The sequence below is a fragment of the Mus caroli genome, unplaced genomic scaffold (assembly GCF_978045245.1).
Source record: "Mus caroli unplaced genomic scaffold, Mus_caroli_1 scaffold_10, whole genome shotgun sequence".
Taxonomy (NCBI): domain Eukaryota; kingdom Metazoa; phylum Chordata; class Mammalia; order Rodentia; family Muridae; genus Mus; species Mus caroli.
This window is the reverse complement of record NW_028227265.1, coordinates 88983055-88999955: the sequence shown is the minus strand read 5'-3', so window position 1 is coordinate 88999955 and position 16901 is coordinate 88983055. Positions and strand designations below refer to the sequence as shown.

Here is a 16901-nt window from a genome sequence, read left to right as displayed (position 1 = left end):
ATTTTTTTTCCGTAAACAAAATAAAAACAATTTAAAAAAAAAAAAAAGAAGAAGATTCTTTCCTACTTCGGCTCACGAGGGTTGTAGAATGGGGCTGAAGTAGGATGTGACGCTCTCGAATGTCAGAAGCACCGAGAAAAGTTGTGTAAACACAGGGGCCAGCACACCAAGGGACTGACACGTTGTCAGTCCACTCATCAGCCCAAAGGCAGTAGCATGGGGAGCAGGGACCGGGACATCAGCAGCTACCTCTTCCCCAGAGCTAATGACATCCACGTGCAGGACAGCACACTCAAGCTGATGGTCCCTTAGACAAACCACGTGACAGTCACTCTCCTCATTCCTCCTCCCATTTATGGAAGGTTAACCCAGAAGTACAGAGGTAATCCGTGGTAGCCACAGGCAGGAAATTCAGTTCAAATGTGTGAAGCTTTTTAAAGGAGGTCTTCTTCCTATCTAAGATGGCCCTGAACCACTCCTGGGCTCAAGTCATCCTCCTACCTAAGCTTCCTGAGTAGCTGGGACCATGGGAATTAACCACTATGCCCACCTCAAAAGTCGTCATCTCTTTCCACATCCCTCTTACCTTAACCTCATCCAACATCTCGCGAGTCTGTTACGTGGCCACAGACCCCAAAGCCACCTGGACAAGCGGGCAGCTGTAGTTACTCGTGAGGCTACCAAACTGTGTGTCTGCATTATGCTCAGAAGCCAACACGCTCCTGGCCTCAGTTTCCTTACCTATGAAACAGACTCGATCCACCTCAGCACTGGTCTGGAGCTAAAAGAAGTGTTTGGAAACTTCCTGACCACTGTTAGCTACACTACTGTAACTTTAACAACCTTGTATGACAAACTTACTAACCTCACATTTCTGAGGACCAGAGGCTGACAACTTGTTTATCTGGCCAGAAAAACTTTCCAGAGTAAAAGAGGTGTTTTAAGTCCTGATTGCTGCATTGGTTACACAAATATGTACTCAACAAAACTGAGAGATTGGGTCTTGCTATATAGACCAGGCTGAATCTGAAATCAAAATCAGATCCTTCTGCCTCAGCCTCAGGAGTGCTGAGATTGTAGGTATGCACCGACACACCCACCACACCCATTTTATCTCCTGGGATTTAATTTTATCTTGTTTTCAAAGTGCATTCAACCAATAAGCATCAGTGGTATTTTCTGGACCGTACCTACTACTTCATGTGGGGACCTCAGATTTCTTTTTTTCTCTTAGTCCTCATTCTCTGTAATCTATTTTCCAGCTAATCCTTCCTACCCACGTGACTCACTTGAAGAACTGCCTCTGTTCTTCTACTTATTCGAAATTCTAAGCTTTTCTGATCCAGACTGGATATTTCCACCTTGACCCTCCCCTGTAGCCAGAGCCTGAACCAAAGCAAACCAGAAACACCAGCCAATAGACTTCTGGGAATCTACGGCAACAACATTCTGCAACAGCCTATTGAGCAACTATACATGTAAAACACCCTGAATACTCGGGTAGAAGTACATCAACAAGTTTCAGTTTTTAGTCTTTGGGCTATCGTATCATGCATCTTCACAATTTCATCAAAATGGGCCTTTTTTAAATGGAAGTCAGAAAACACCCGCAGTGGTTGAAACACATCAGGTTCCAAAACAATACGGAGCCAATACAGACATGACTGTACTTACCAAAGTAAGTAATTCAAACCAAGCCGAGCGTACCCAGTGCTGATCAGGTATGTTCAAAGGCTACACAGTTGGACTTGGGAAATGACTCCTGTAAAAACCCCTTGCTTTTTTTTCGGTGATATGCACTTCATTAAAGAAATTACCTGAGGGCTCATTAAGGTCAATGAAGAGGGTTAGCAGGACTTAAGGCTAAACTAAAATCTCTTCCTGATAGTGCTAAATGACCGTGAACAACTTCTCAGTCAGGAGCTCTGGGCAGTTGTCACGGCTTTTCAAACTCCACTTGGCTAAAAGGAAATAATTTTCCATCTAAACCATGCCAAGACCAATTGAAAAATGTCATTTATGTCTGTGTAGTTACGCAAACCAGCACCTCACCTTATACCTCCCAACCTTTATTAAACAGCAACTTCCTGTACCCTTTTCATGAAAATGATTACCTGTCAGACTTTCCATTGGCCATAAACCATCTTGAACACAAGGGCAACGTTGGCACACAGCTAACTCACAGTGCAGCCAAAGTTAGAGCCACTCTCTATAAAGGGCCTACTTTGAAAGTCCTAACACTGTACATTCCTCAGCAGGAACTTGAAAGACCCGTTCATCTTTATGGCCAGAAGACATGCCTGAGGCTCAGATGTAACTGGTCCTATTTGGACATTAGCCTCTTCTACTTCTAGATGGCACGAGCCCTCACCTCCTAGTTAAATTTTCACCCAGGATTGCCTCCTCGTTGCAATCATCCCCTACCTCTGCACAGCCTAAAAATAAAAGGATTCGGGAGTTTCATAGAAAAACATAGTCCAGGAAAGTCTACCTATTAGCCTTGAGTTAACATCCAAGATGTTGGGAGTGCTAATCTGCAAAATGGGAGACAATTAAGGGATTCGGATGGTCATTCTTACGGAACTGTATTATGTCTTTTTGAAAAAGCAATCTGAAAACTACCAAATGTTATAGAAGTGGAGTATATCACCCAACACACACAAGGCTGAATCAGAAGGCTCACTGAGCTCCAGATGACCCTAGTCTACACAGCAGAGCCCTATCCCAAGCACTGGAGACAGAAAAGAAAGTAATAAAAATAGAAGTGAATTTGTTTTGTTTCAAGACAGGGTCTTACTATGCAGCTCCAGCTGACCTGGAACTCACTATGTAGACCAGGCTAGCCTCAACTGCACAGAGATCCAGCTGCCTCTGCAATCTATGGTTATGAGCTGCAACCAGCAGTGTTGTGTCAGGAAGTATTTGTGAACCCCAAAAGACCACCAAGGAACAGTTTCCGATGTAATAGCATTAGGGTACCTCTTTTATTACCTCCTCCAATCCAACCCTGACACAGAAGGACAGGAAGGGAAGGTGGAACATCCTCAAATCCTCAGCAGGACAAGGTTTTAAAGGAAATGGAAGTAAGTGGGGGAGTGGGGGAGGGGGTCTATCCTGGCAAGCATCTAACTGAATGTCTATTGTAAGCTGACAGGTGGGTGCTCCGAAGCAAGACCATATACAATCACAAACTGAAAGAGTACATCTGAAACCATCAGACTAATCTTTGACTACCTGTTGCTAGGAAGTAGCTAGGGAGTAACTCTCTCCTTCCTGGTACGTGGGTGCAGCTTGGGTTCTGCTGCTGGTCAAGTTCTAAGGCTTTTTTTTTTCTATGAAGATGGAGGCTGGTCCCAAGATGGAGTAGGCTTGGCCTCTCGTTCCCACCCTTCTCTGGTAACTAGAAGGCCCAATCTCATGAAAACAGTAACAGGTCTACATCTTTATGACTCAACTAACTCAGGCCTGGAGGTACTGGAAAGGACTGGAAAGGACTGGTACTGGTGACTGGAAAGGACTGGTACTGGTGACCGGAAAGGACTGGACCATCATCAGGGTTCTCATTGTCCAGTCCTTGTGCTGTTCCTGGGCCTTGGATAGGGACCCCATCCGTGGGAGATGGGGGGTGGGAGGGGAGTCCTGAGACTGAGTTCCCTCCCACTGGTCTGGGTTGTCTTCAACTGCAAACGGGTCAGGGATTCCATGTTGTAATCCCTTCAACCTCCAGGGTGATAAGGAGGGATCTTTCTAATGAGGCTCTAATGACCCCTGCCTGGAGAGGGAACCTGTTTTATAGAGAACACAAAGTTTAGGCCAAACATGCTTATGAGCCCATTGGACACCTTTGACATCATATAGCAACTGGTGATCTTTGAACTCAGCAATGACACCTACACCTCTATGTTAAGAACAGTTGGGGAAGGGGTACCCCATACATGATTTCAAAAGGGGTGAGTCCCATCTGGTAAGAAGAATTTCATACCTGGTAGAGAGATAAGGGAAGGAGAGTGAACTCAGGCATTGCCAGTCTCTTAGGTCTTTATTAGGGTTCTGTTCATTCTCTCTTCCTGTCCTGAACTCTGGGGTCTATATGCACCATAAAGTTTCTAATCAATCCCCAGAATATTGGCTAGTCTCTGACTTGTATGGGACACAAAAACTGGTCCATTGTCTGACCCTATCATCTGAGGAAGTCCATACCTTGACAGTATGTCCTTTAAGGGCTTCTTTGTCACCGTGGATGTAGTTTTATGTTTAGTGGGGAAAGCTCAGTCCAACCTGAAAAGGTATCTATAAATATCAGTAAATATTTATATCTAAATTTTTCTAGCTTTACCTCTATGAAGTCTGTCACTCAGTATACTCTGGGCTTTGTGCCTCTGAACCTATTAATGGGGTTCTTCTCATTAATCACTGAATGAGTTAACTGGCTGACTTTACGGTTCTTGACATCTCTAATCCTGATATTAGCAAATCCCGCATTCTCCAGACGCCCATGTGGGAAGAGTAGTGAATCTTCTGAAGTGTGTGTAGCTCCAGTTCTGACACAATGAGTTTGTAATCTGCTGTTCTCTACCATCTGTCATAATGTTGGGCAAATTTCTACCCAAATTATGTCATCTTTTGAATATTTAAGGTGGTCGGTCAGAGGATATAGGATCCACCCAACAGAGAAGTCAGGGACAAAAGAGGTCTGATTTCTAGGGCAGCGTGACAGGCTGCTTGATCTGCCCTATTGCTGATCTCTGAAACTGGACCCTTTCTTCTCTCGTGTCTAAGTACTGAATAATGATCATCTTCTTAGGACCCCACAGAGCCCTTAGTAAGGAGAGGATTTTCTCTTTTGTTAGTCTTTCCTTCTGCTGTCAGAAGGCCTCTCTCCCTACAAATAGCCCCATGGACCTCGCTTAAACATTCTGTTTTACATTCTGTGCTTTTGTTTGTTTGTTTGTTTGTTTGATTTTTGTTTTGTTTTGTTTTTTCAAGACAGGGTTTCTCTGTGTAGCTCTGGCTGTCCTAGAACTCACTCTGTAGACCAGGCTAGCCTCAAACTCAGAAATCCGCCTGCCTCTTACATTCTGTGCTTAAAGGATAGAAAAATAGTTAAAGATGAGTTAACTTACGCTGCCTAACTTTCACATGTCCACATAATCTTATAACTTTGATCTCACTTATATGCCAATATATCGAATGTGCTAGCACCAGTAATTCATTACTGGGAATAGCAGAATTCCACTACAATAGAATGGTAGTGGAAGGAAGGATAAAAACTTTTTGTCACCTTAAGACAAAAAGTTTTGGTCCCCAGTTTCCTTCTATATAAAATAGCTCTCATGACTGGATATACCCAACACACAGGGCTGATATGCTAGCTAAATGTAAAAATGTTCTTAATGTGCTTTGGGTACAAGGTGTTTTCCAACAGCATGGATGGAAAGCATGCGTCCCCAAAAACGTTCACTTTAGCACATGTGTACATAAATTGTGGCACTTGCAACTTAAAGTCTTCAATATGGGGCTGGAGAGATGGCTCAGAGGTTAAAGGCATTGACTGCTCTTCCAGATGTCCTGAGTTCAATTTCCAGCAACCACATGTTGACTCACAACCATTTGTAATGGGATCTGATCTGATGCCCTCTTCTGGTGTGTCTGAAGACAGCTACAGTGTACTCGTGTACATAAAAAATAAATCTTTTGTTTTTTGTTTTTTGGTTTTTTTTGAAACAGGGTTTCTCTGTGTAGCCCTGGCTGTCCTGGAACTCCCTCTGTAGACCAGGCCGGCCTCGAACTTAGAAATCTGCCTGCCTCTGCCTCCCGAGTGCAAAATAAATCTTAAAATAAAAAAAAAGAAGAAAGAAAAAGTCTTCAATCTGAACATTTTGGACTAAGTTAAAGGTTAAATATGAGATGATGGATCTTGAGTACTTTAAAGTCAACACATATAAGTTCAAAGTGATGACTCAATTTTAAGTACTTTTAGAATGTACAGACAGCAAATGAACAACATGGTTTTACAGCCTATATGAAAGAAGGAAGTATCTGCTTTGATTGAAAAGATTCAGCTCAAATGTAAGAAAACACCAGGAGTTCACCAAGTTCACCACTCAAAAGAAAACCAAGAGGTCATTAAAGTGGAGTCCAAGAATAAATAAAAGTCAAATATTCCGTGTAAACCAATTATTTTCGAAAAAGGAGAAAGGTATCAGGTTCTTGTGCCTGGAGTTTAATTCCCACAAATGCATCAGCCGATCCAGGCAACACCTTCACCAAACCTTAGTCAGGGTGATTACACATCCACCTATGAGTCAGCAGATTTCAGACAGACTAGGGTAGGTTTAATAGCACTATTGGTCACGCTCTAAATACTTGGTGCTGTCATGGCATAACCCCAAAAGACATGTACGATCCCTCAGATAACTTACAAAAATCACCCTGGTAACACAGGGGATGAGAGCTATGTACCCAGCTTTATCTGACCAGTCAGCGTTTGTTTCCCATTACACGTGCCCGTTCCAAGTGTTCTGGTTCCCATAACATTTTTTTTTTTTTTTTTACCAACTCTATAACAAAATAGGTCTCTCCAAGGTTTTATAGCTGATGTTGAGATAGCAAAACCTAACAGCTGAAATAACTTATTTCATTATTGCTAATTCATAAAGAACAGAAAGAGAAGCAATACTTGCCACTAAAGAGTGGCTAAGAAGCTGCTTCATGCCGGGCGGTGGTGGCACACGCCTTTTAATCCCAGCACTTGGGAGGCAGAGGCAGGCAGATTTCTGAGTTCGAGGCCAGCCTGGTCTACAAAGTGAGTTCCAGGACAGCCAGGGCTACACAGAGAAACCCTGTCTCAAAAAACCAAAAAACAAAACAAACAAAAACAAAAAAACAAAAAAAAAAGTTTTAAATCAGGTTCAATAATGAGAGACTCTAATGAGCTACAGAATGTTCCATAGGAATGAAAAAAACTACACACAAACCTTAAGTGTAATCTGAGGGAGAGAATTCTCAGACTGCAAAGTCATCTGCATTCCTCTGTAAATTGTAAATACCTAGTTCTCTAAAGAGGGGGGGAAAAAGTCCAAATCTCCATTCAAGAGAAATGGTCAACTTGTGACCGTCTGCACACATGGAGACAATAAATTATCACAGGTGGAATTAATTCTGTAAAAGTATTTGCACGTGGGTGTGCCAGATGTTCCGAGAGTGGCTCCTCATAACTACGTAGGGACTTTAACAGGAATTTCTGCGTCTTCCTGCTCTCCAACACTTGACTCAACCTAATGCATCCTTTTTGGGGGGGTGGGGGAGGGCTAGAGAAGTAGATGAAGAAAGTGGAGAAAAATACCAAGGAAATAAACATCTGACTTAAAGGCTTCTAGCATCAGGAACTGGGGAAAGCACCCACAAATTCCCACACCAACTCGACTTATTATTCCAGGTTGCATCAGGGCCAGAGAGTCCAAATACACCCAGCACTATAAGGTTTCAACTCTATTGTCAAAACACTTACCAAAGGTAATGTAGAACACTATGGAGAGAAGAAAGAGTAGCCACAGTGTCCAGTAAATGTCCAATGAGGAAAACTACTGGCAACTAAGGAATTTTTTTTTTTTTTAAGAACTATGTGTGCCGCAGGTGGTGGCACCTGGCTTTAATCTCAGCAGTGTGGAGGCAGAATCAGAAGGTTCTCTGTGAGGTCAAGGCCAAACTTGGTCTCCATAGCAAGTTCCAGGCCAGTCAAGTTGACACAGTGATACTCTTGTCTCAAAAAATAAATAAGAGAAAATAAGGAACTATTTTCAGGGGGGTGGGATCTTGGGATTGAATGCAGGATCTGCAGACTTATTAGGCAACTGCTCTACCACATGAGCCATACATAATAACCCCATCTCACCTTTATCCTTTTACTTCCAAGGCAGGGGCTCACTCGCTTGCATAGTCTGGCCTTGAATTTATAATCCTCGTGTCTCAGGCTCCTGAGTAACTGGGTGACTAAGCGCAGCAAAGATTCTTTAGATACCACATTTCTTACCAAACCTTGCTCAAGACAACAGACATAGTTTCCAACATAGTGGAGACTATAACAAATTACTTGTTAAACAATTTATGAGAATGAGAGTATTTGTAGCAACATAAATACTAACACACTCTGAGAACTGAGGCCAAATTCCTTCTGAATCTCTGTCCCTTTACTTAGCAGTGTTCTGGCAACAGCCCTAATAGGGCTTGAAACGGGTCAAAACAAAATACAACATTTTAACAGCAGGGATTTTCTTCGAGCCTTTTTCTCTAGAATACAGCATGGAAAAAAATAATTCCAACTACACATATAAATGGCTTGGTTCTACATGTGGACTCTATAGACTGAGCATCTAATGAAAGCAAGCTCAGTTTTCATAGTCAAGAGATCCTGACTCAGCCCTTTCTAACCCATTCTTTTTTCACGTCTCCAAACCTGGTTACTCAACAGCAAGCTGGACCTTCTGCAATCCCGAGTTCGAATCTACAGGATTAAGTTAGTAGTGGTAGGCAAACAAATTTCAACTATGTAACATGCCTAAGAATAAGATGATGTCAACGTAGGAGTCTACTATATAATAAAAGGTAAGACATATATAGTACAAGTTTAGCTACTATTCTAGTAAATACAACTCAATCAGTTTCACAGAGATGGGGGAGACAGGAGGGGGCATCTATGTTTGAATGATATCTCTTAGATTGCTTAGGTCTCTACTGGCGACTATTTTTATTCCACCAAGCTGGCTGAGTTATGTTTTAAATAGACAAGGGGTATCCACGTAATGCCATGAATCATTAACAATCATCAAAAAATTTTTTACAAGGGCCCAGAGCAATGGCTCAGGGATTAAGAGCACTAGTTGTTCTTCCAAAGGACCAGGGTTTGATTCCCAACACCCATATGGTGACTTACAACCATCTGTAACTCTAGTACCTGGGGATCTGACGCCATCCTTTGGCCTCTGTGCAAATTCAGGCAAACACTCATATTCTTAAGATAAAAATAATTAAAACCTCAATTTGTTTATAGTACAAGATAAGCAAAATGAAAATTAACCCCTTGTGTGACAGCAAATACTGTTTAACATCTCCTATGAACTGCTTATCTGAAATAAAGTGAAGAAATGTTGATTTTCCCTTCCAAATTGGTGAATGTGTAAATAACACCCAAGTTAAATATTGCCAAGCTAGCAAGCAATGTACAAAAGGCATAGAAGATAAGCTAACTCCCACCAGTCCAGACTTAGCAATCACTGGCAGACACATTCTTATTTACAAAAGAATGTATCTTTACCCTTAGTCCTCTTCTTGTTAAAGTATAGATACTCTCCCTGCCCCCCGGAGTCTTTCTCAAGGCCAATTTAGTACACAAAATTTCCTAACATGGTTTCACTGGAGATCAGGGTAACTGACCAATCCGCTCTCAGACTAATACTTCGAGTATAATAAGTTCAGCATCAAGCTTAAAACACAATTTCTTTTCAAGGTTCAAGCCTGTATTAAAAGCACACTAATGTATACAGTGGCCTAGAAATCTTTTCCAAAGCAGCTCACTGAGGCTCACCATCCTGCCCTGTCTACACACACACACCCATACACACACACACAATGGCATATCTAAGCAAGCAATGGCAGCTTATGAGAAACTTAAAATGACTTTAAGATTATATTTAGTTTCATAACCTCAAAGCGAAATAGTTTTTAAGTTTATGCTAGGTAAAATGATTGGCCTTAATAAACAAAAAGTTTATTGTGTTAACGTTCCGTATGTTTATACTTATGGACCCTGGAGGCTATTAGGTGAAGCACCTTTAGACTCAGTCTAGAGCAAATTAGCTCACTGTCTAGGAAAGGAAATGCTGTATTTTCCTACAAAGTAAAGATAAAATCCCCAAATATGCCATCCCAAAATACACATTTTTTTTTTCTTTATCTTGGACCAAGTGAACAAGCTAAGGCGATACTTTGTACCATCATGGGAAAAATGCCCACAAGAAAGGGAAGCTGATTTCAAGAAACACTGAAGTCTTTTCAAAAACTGTAACTGCCATCAACTTTTAGGAAATTTGGCTTGGAAACAAACATTTCAAAGAAGAAAGTCACATTCAATCCCTAATTATACTAAACCATCCTAAGCAAAGGATAGAGACTGCACCCAAAGTCTGCACGCTTGTCAAGCAGGCTTTTATAAAACAAGACTTCAGGCTAGCTTAGCCATTTCCCAGATCCTCTCCTTTTCTTCAGAGGACAACAACACATCCTGACACTAGTGCTTGCTCTATCTGTATGTCTGTATATTGTCTGTCTGTCTGTTGAGTGTCATCTCCTTTTATGGAGACATTTTTGGATGCCCAAACATAAACCCTGAACAGCCATTCTTAACTCTCAGCTTGGTGGCACACCCCTAGGGCCTAAGGACAGTATGCAAGAAGGGGGGCTGAAGATAAACTTGCTCAAGGTCTTCAGAGACCCAGGGTAGAGTCAAGATCCCAGAGCAGAGCTATCTCAAGCCTTCAAAGGTTTTTGTTGTTGTTGATGTTGTTTTTTGTTTGTCCCCTTCAAAAACATAACTTAATCTATTAATAGTTTTAGAAATTTGATAAACTTATCAACTATAGATTTGGACATCAAGAAAACATGTATCAGTAATTCAGTATTAAACTAAACTACAATAATGAATATTAAAAATAATCTGGGCCAGGTGATGGTAGCACATACCTTTGATCCCAACACTTAGGAGGCAGAGTCTTGAAGATTTCTGGTCTATAGAAACCCTGCCTCAAAAAATGGAAAAAAAAATATGGCAAAAATTGCAAATGGACTATAAGAGAGATAGACTTTATAATCCCCAGAGCCGCAAATTCCAAAGACTTTCAATCCCAGGGATTTAAATTTTTCTCAGATTTTGTTGTTTTGATTGTATAGCACCCAAGTTTCTTGGCTAAGTACAAGATTTCAGACACCTGGCTTTAATCTCAGCAGTGTGGAGGCAGAATCTGTAGGTTCTCTGTGAGGTGAAGGCCAAAGTTGGTCAAGAGACAAGAAAGTCCAAATAAATTAACATTTGCTGGCCATCTGAAACTCTAACCATTTGAGCTGTTACAGAGAAATCTTTAAAGGTATGTTCTCTGAACAGTCCCACCAGATGTGAAAGTTGCAGCTCTCTGTAGACTTTGACAATTTACTTTTTGAGACAGAGACTCATGGAAACCCAGCTAGCCATATTTTATGCTGTAGCCAACACTTGTCTTGATCTTATTGCATCTACCTCCCCAGTGCTACAACTGCAGGCATACATCCTGAGACCTGGCTATGTAGTCATGCTCTAACCAACCACACATGGTCCACTGCCACACAGCTACCGGATAACGAGGAGAATGCTGTCTCTTTCCAAGCCAATTGCTACTACTTGATTTTGGATCATACACACAATGTTACCTCTTTGGATACCATAAAAATGCCAGGTAAGGAGTTAGAGAGAAGAGTCAGTGGTTAACAGTGGTTCTTACAGAGGACCTTGGCTCAGCTTCCAATACCGACATGCTGGCTCACAACCACATGTAAGTCCAGTTCCGGGGATATGACACCCCGTTCTGACCTCCATGAACATCAGACATGCATGTGGTACACATTCAAGCTAAACATTCATACACATAAAACAAATTCCAAACAATGTGATGCCAGTTGAAAAGTTTCTTCAAAGACATCTCTGAACTTTGTTGGCTCTATTGGTAGCAAAGAACACATTAAAATATTCATCAATGAATTCAAAAGCTCACAGACTACACAGCCATGCTGATAAGATAGCCAATGAGCTAAAAAGGTTCCCCCCAGAATACTAGGAAGCACAGATCTGTTGTTGAGTGTTATCACTGAAAAGATACATACACGGAATCATCTGGTAGAGGTTTAAAGCACTACAAACACCTAGATTCAAGATTGTCTTGATCTCAGCCTTAGGGTAGGGCAAGGCAAGACATGATAAGCTTATGGACACATTCTATGGATGGGTTCAACTCAAGGTTTTATTGCAGAGCTTTCTGGACAGAAAGAGATATGAAAAAATGTCCTAAAGATTAAATAGATGGTTTCAAGATTCCTCAGGTCCCAAAGAATCAGGAAAACCTTCACCCAATATTTATATACAGTTTCCCTAAGTGTTCTGATCTGATTGAGTGCAGGTGCATACAAAGGGCCCAAAGAGGACACTAGTTCCCTAGGGAGCTGGAGTTACAGGCAATTTGTGAGCTTCCTGATGTGGGGGCTGGAAACTAAACCCAGATCTTCTGGAAGAAGGAGACTGTGCCATTTCTCCAGCCCTAAAACTGTCCTAATGTAACCACTCTCCACAATTTGTCATTAACACGTGCAAAAGAAAAAAAAATTGCACAACAGCAGCTACTGCAGAACATAGAAGTTATAGTCATAGTTCCAGAAGTGACAGCCATATGTGGCTCTTAAACTGTGACTCAGAACTACTGAAAATCCATTTTGGGAAAAACCAACATGTTTGACAACACTGAAGTATACTTCTGGAAGTCAACACATCTATAAATGTGTTTACAGGGCAAACACAAATTGAGGAAAATATTTGCAGTATGAACAGATGTATGCCAACGCAACGACCTGAAGGAGGTTTTTATAAGTAGAAAAATGCCATATTTCCCAAGAGGAAAATATGATGCTACACTGAAATAAAAAGAAAACTATCCCGACGTAGTAGCACATGCCTTTAATCCCAGCACTTGGGAGGCAGAGGCAAGCAGATCTCTGAGTTCAAGGCCAGTCTGGTTACAGGACAAATTTGAAGACAGTCAAGGCTACACAAAGAAACCTTGTCTCAAAATGAAAAGAAAACAAGAAAAGAAACTAGAAACCCATGTGGGGTACTTGATAACACTTGCAATCATAGAAATGGAGACATAAATACCAAGATTGCACTCTTCACCTGTAAAGCTGGCAATACTACTTCCTTTTAAGGGTGGAGTAGTTACCTGTGTTAAAAAGATGTAACACAAGAGCCCAGTTCTGGTCTGCTTAGTTTGACTAAAGAGTTTTGGAGACCAAAGTTCAATTTTTTTTTTTTTTTTGATGTAAAAACACGAGGTAGTTTAATGGCGGAGCTCTGGGTCAAAACGTATCTCACGCAGGAGACAGTGGATTCCACCAAAGTTCAATATTTTTAAAAGAAACTTTTGCATCACTAATTGTGATTTCCAAGGACTTTATCCTAAGGAAACCTACCTTGCAGACAAAATTTTAAAAGAGATTAAGTGTTGCAATAGCATATTTAACTACAGTAACTGAAAATGAAAAGATCAGCTTGTAAAACAAGGTTAAGTAAATAGACACATGTATAGAATATAATGTGTAACACTTATTAAGATTTTGAAGGCTTTATATAATGGGGGAATTTTCATAATAGTTTTCAAAGGAAAAAAAGAGAGAAATGGTGGGATTGACTCTAACTTTTCTGAATGTATCAAACTGTATACATCAGCGATCCATTCCGGTTGAAATCAGAGCTCTCAGGGTTACTAATCAACATGCTTCTTAAAAGCTTAATTCTTGTAACTCTAGTTTCCAAAAAGTCTACAAGAAATGTATCCAGAATTTCACAATCCTAGTTAAACCCTACAAAAATTATCCTTGAATTCCTAACGGCTAATTAAAAGGTACAGACCTCTCCCAAACACAATTTGCTTCCCACATAAATCTAGTTTTTAAAAGGAACAGGTGAGGGGTTGGGGCAGCTATCAATGATAATCAGGGGTTTGGTATATACAAAACTCTTCGCTCCATCCATTGAACAAGGGGGTGGGTCACGGGAGCCAGGGCAGTGGGGGGAGAGGGTACAGGTGAAGATCGATACAACATTTTAAAAGTATTTTAAACTAAATTCTATGCCTTAAAAAAAAAAAAAAAAAAAAAAAAAAAAAAAAAAAAACAGGGCAGGAACAGGTTTTCTTGCATAACTTTTCTTATCGATACAGTTCTTGACAAATAAATCGGTAAACAAGGAGTTTAAACACACCCACACAACGGAGGACAGATTGCCCTAAAGGGATTGCTGGAGAGAACCGGGATGAACTATTTAAACTGATAACCTATTTGTAAAACATTCCTTACAGAGGTCATATGTTTAGCAGGGCCCGACCCCACCTCTTTTTTGCCCTCCCACAAGTTGTCTCCTGATCCCCGGAATCCACTCCCACCCCCACCGCGCTGTGATTTGATACCTTGATTGAACTCCAATCACCTGGCAGAACATGAAAGCTCTCTTTCCTCCTGTTTTGCCTAAGACTCTGGTTTTAAGACAAACAAAATACACTGGATTTCCTCTGGTAGAACACAAGACAATTTAAAAGTAGCATTTTGCAAAGCGAATGCCAGTATGCAAGCTATGTTTACAATTCAATTTGTCACTTTTACAAGTGAAAAGTGAAGAGATCACCCTAGTGGGGGGGCGGGGGGGGGGGAGACTTCGCGGAAATTCGAGCTAAGTCCACTATTGAGTAATCAATACGGCGACCCTCAACGTGGGCTTTCCCTTAGAGTTTGTAAGAACCCGCAGGCTGCAGGGAGTAAAACCCGCATGAGGACCTGGGGAACTGCAGTAAATTCCCTTTCTCCCATATTTTCTGCCCTGACTGCTCAAGTGGGAATGGGCCCCGGCAAGTCGCCCAGCCGGAAGCCTGAGGCTGCCAGAGCCAGAGTCCAGCGCTTGGTGGGCGGCTTTCCACTGAGGATGCAAACTTGACAGTTGTCCTTTATCCACAGTAAACCCACCGCCTCGGTCACTTTCAAGGTGACAGCAACTGCAGCCCACTGTCCTGCAGGAGCCCCGCGGGCCCCACGTGAGCTCAGCCTCCCCACTCCTCCTACTTTGAAACCCACTAGGACACCCGCCCCCCTCCCCGGAAAGCCAGTCCGGTCACCGTGAGTGCGTTGCAGTCGCCGCGCCCCAGCTCCTCGTTCTCCGGAGGTCCCCACCGCGGCCGGGATGGGCGACAGAATGGGATCCACTCCGCGCTTGCCCGCAGAGCCGGGGAGCCAGCCCTGGGGGAGCCACGGCGTTCTGCACCCTCGGCGGGTCCCGCCTTGGAGACGTCTGTACCTGGGGCTTGCAGCTCGACCCCAACCCGCACCAGCACCCCGGCGGCCAGGCGGGAACCGGGAACCCGGAGCCCGGGCGTCCCAGCCTCCCCGCCCCGGGCCGCCAGGGGGAGGAGCGAAGGCGGAGAATCCTGGGCTGGGTGGCCTCGCCCCTCGCCCGCGGCGGCTCCTAGAGCCCAGACAAAGGCCAGGTGGGGGGCAGAAGGGGCAGCGCCCCCAAAAAACTAACCTGAGAGACGAGCAGGGGTTCCTTGAGGCACGATGACTCCCGCGGAGCTCCACTACGGTCGCCAGCCGGCTCGGGCTCCCTGGCTAAACGTCAACATATGCCACAAGCCTCGGGCGTACGTCCTGGATCGCGCTGCACCTGTTGCCACGTGTGTCGCAAAGCCACCGCTGCTGACTGCGCGCCTGGCTGGCTGTCCCGCGCGACCCCAAACCATTCACGTCCCGGTGGGAAAGCTAAGCTCTGCCAAGCCCAACTTTGGGGCCCGAGGACCGTCGGACAGGCTAGCCAGAGGGAGTATTGGGTCCCCTCGCAGCCAGAGTTCCCTGTCCCACGAAGGGCTTTGGGGTTGGGAGGTGGGAAAGTTGCAGACTTATCAGCGGAAGGGTTTATAAGGAAGCAGCACTGATTGTTCTCGGTGAGTCCCACCTGCGCCCTATATTGTCTTCAGACTTCCGAGCAGATTACTAGCGAGCATCTATTAAAGATTAAAGAAACCAGCACTCCGACTGTTAGAAGTTCAGATGGGGGTGGGGTTGGGGGTAGTGGGAGAAGCTAGGAAGAGGAGCTAGGTCTGGCCACTTGAAAACCAAAGTCCTTGTTCTTGAATCAAACTGAGGAAATTTCAGCCTCCACTAAGCATATTTTAATATAAGGTTTTTTTTCCCCTAAAGATTGATAGCCTGCTTATAACAGATAAAAACATTCCTGAACATGTCAGACAACCCAGAACTCTAAGTTTAATGTATGCTTGTTTGTATACATATATAAAACTACGTGGCCTGGGATTGCTGAAAAAGCATTTTCAGTACATTTCTTGGAGCGCAGCGGCGGGGGGCGGGGGTGGGGGTGGGAGGGCAGAAGCAGCATTTCAGAAGTTGCCTATACCACGAATGCTGGATGATCTAATAGCTTTGCTGTTTATAGCTTTAAGTGTTTTCACGTGAACAATGATCCATTCTTCGCTCACAAGTAGACCCTGCTGTAAATAGGTTAGATTATTATCTCTATTATTTGAGTGAGGAAATCGAAGCTCAGAAAAGCCAAGTGACTTGCACATGGTCACACTGTGAGGGCAGCCAAGGCAGGCACAAACCCAGCGAAGCAGGCCCGACTCCCCCCTTTTTTCCCTCCATATTCCGTAGATAACACCTCTTGCTTATCTTTGAAATCCCTGTCGTAATATCAACTCTGTCTGACGTTAGGAAAAAAATCATGTGACTAGTTTTAAAGTGGCACAGCATTAAAAACCATTGGACAATTCTCCCTTGAGCAAAAGGCACCCAACAAAACAAAACCAAAAAAAAAAAAAAAAAAGGCCTGGATGTTTTTTCTGGCAAGTCATGAGATAATTATGCTAATTAGCAACATGCCTTCTCCCTAAGGAAAATCCTCCTTGTGTTAAACATATTATTTAAGCCTTTATAAGCCACGTGCCCCCGATGATTTGGCCCAATATAATCCACACACACCCAGATTTCCACCACCACTGCATTCCATTGTGGGACTTAGTTCTATCTATGAATATGGAATCAGTTTT

At 42.9% G+C, this 16901-nt stretch overlaps 1 protein-coding gene across 4 annotated transcripts in view; it reads right to left on the bottom strand.

Moving 5' to 3' along the window:
* Window positions 1-15659, bottom strand: part of Mtus1 (microtubule associated scaffold protein 1) — a 149725-nt gene extending 134066 nt beyond the window's left edge. The window contains exon 1 of one of the 4 annotated variants that reach the window (XM_029480460.2): window positions 15365-15659. The gene's annotated coding sequence lies outside the window, so the exon portion shown is untranslated. Of the gene's footprint in view, window positions 1-14957; window positions 15233-15364 lie in introns of those variants that run through there. The other 3 variants (XM_021170971.3, XM_021170973.3, XM_021170972.3) reach the window with 3 other exon arrangements.
* Window positions 15660-16901: the final 1242 nt, after the last annotated feature.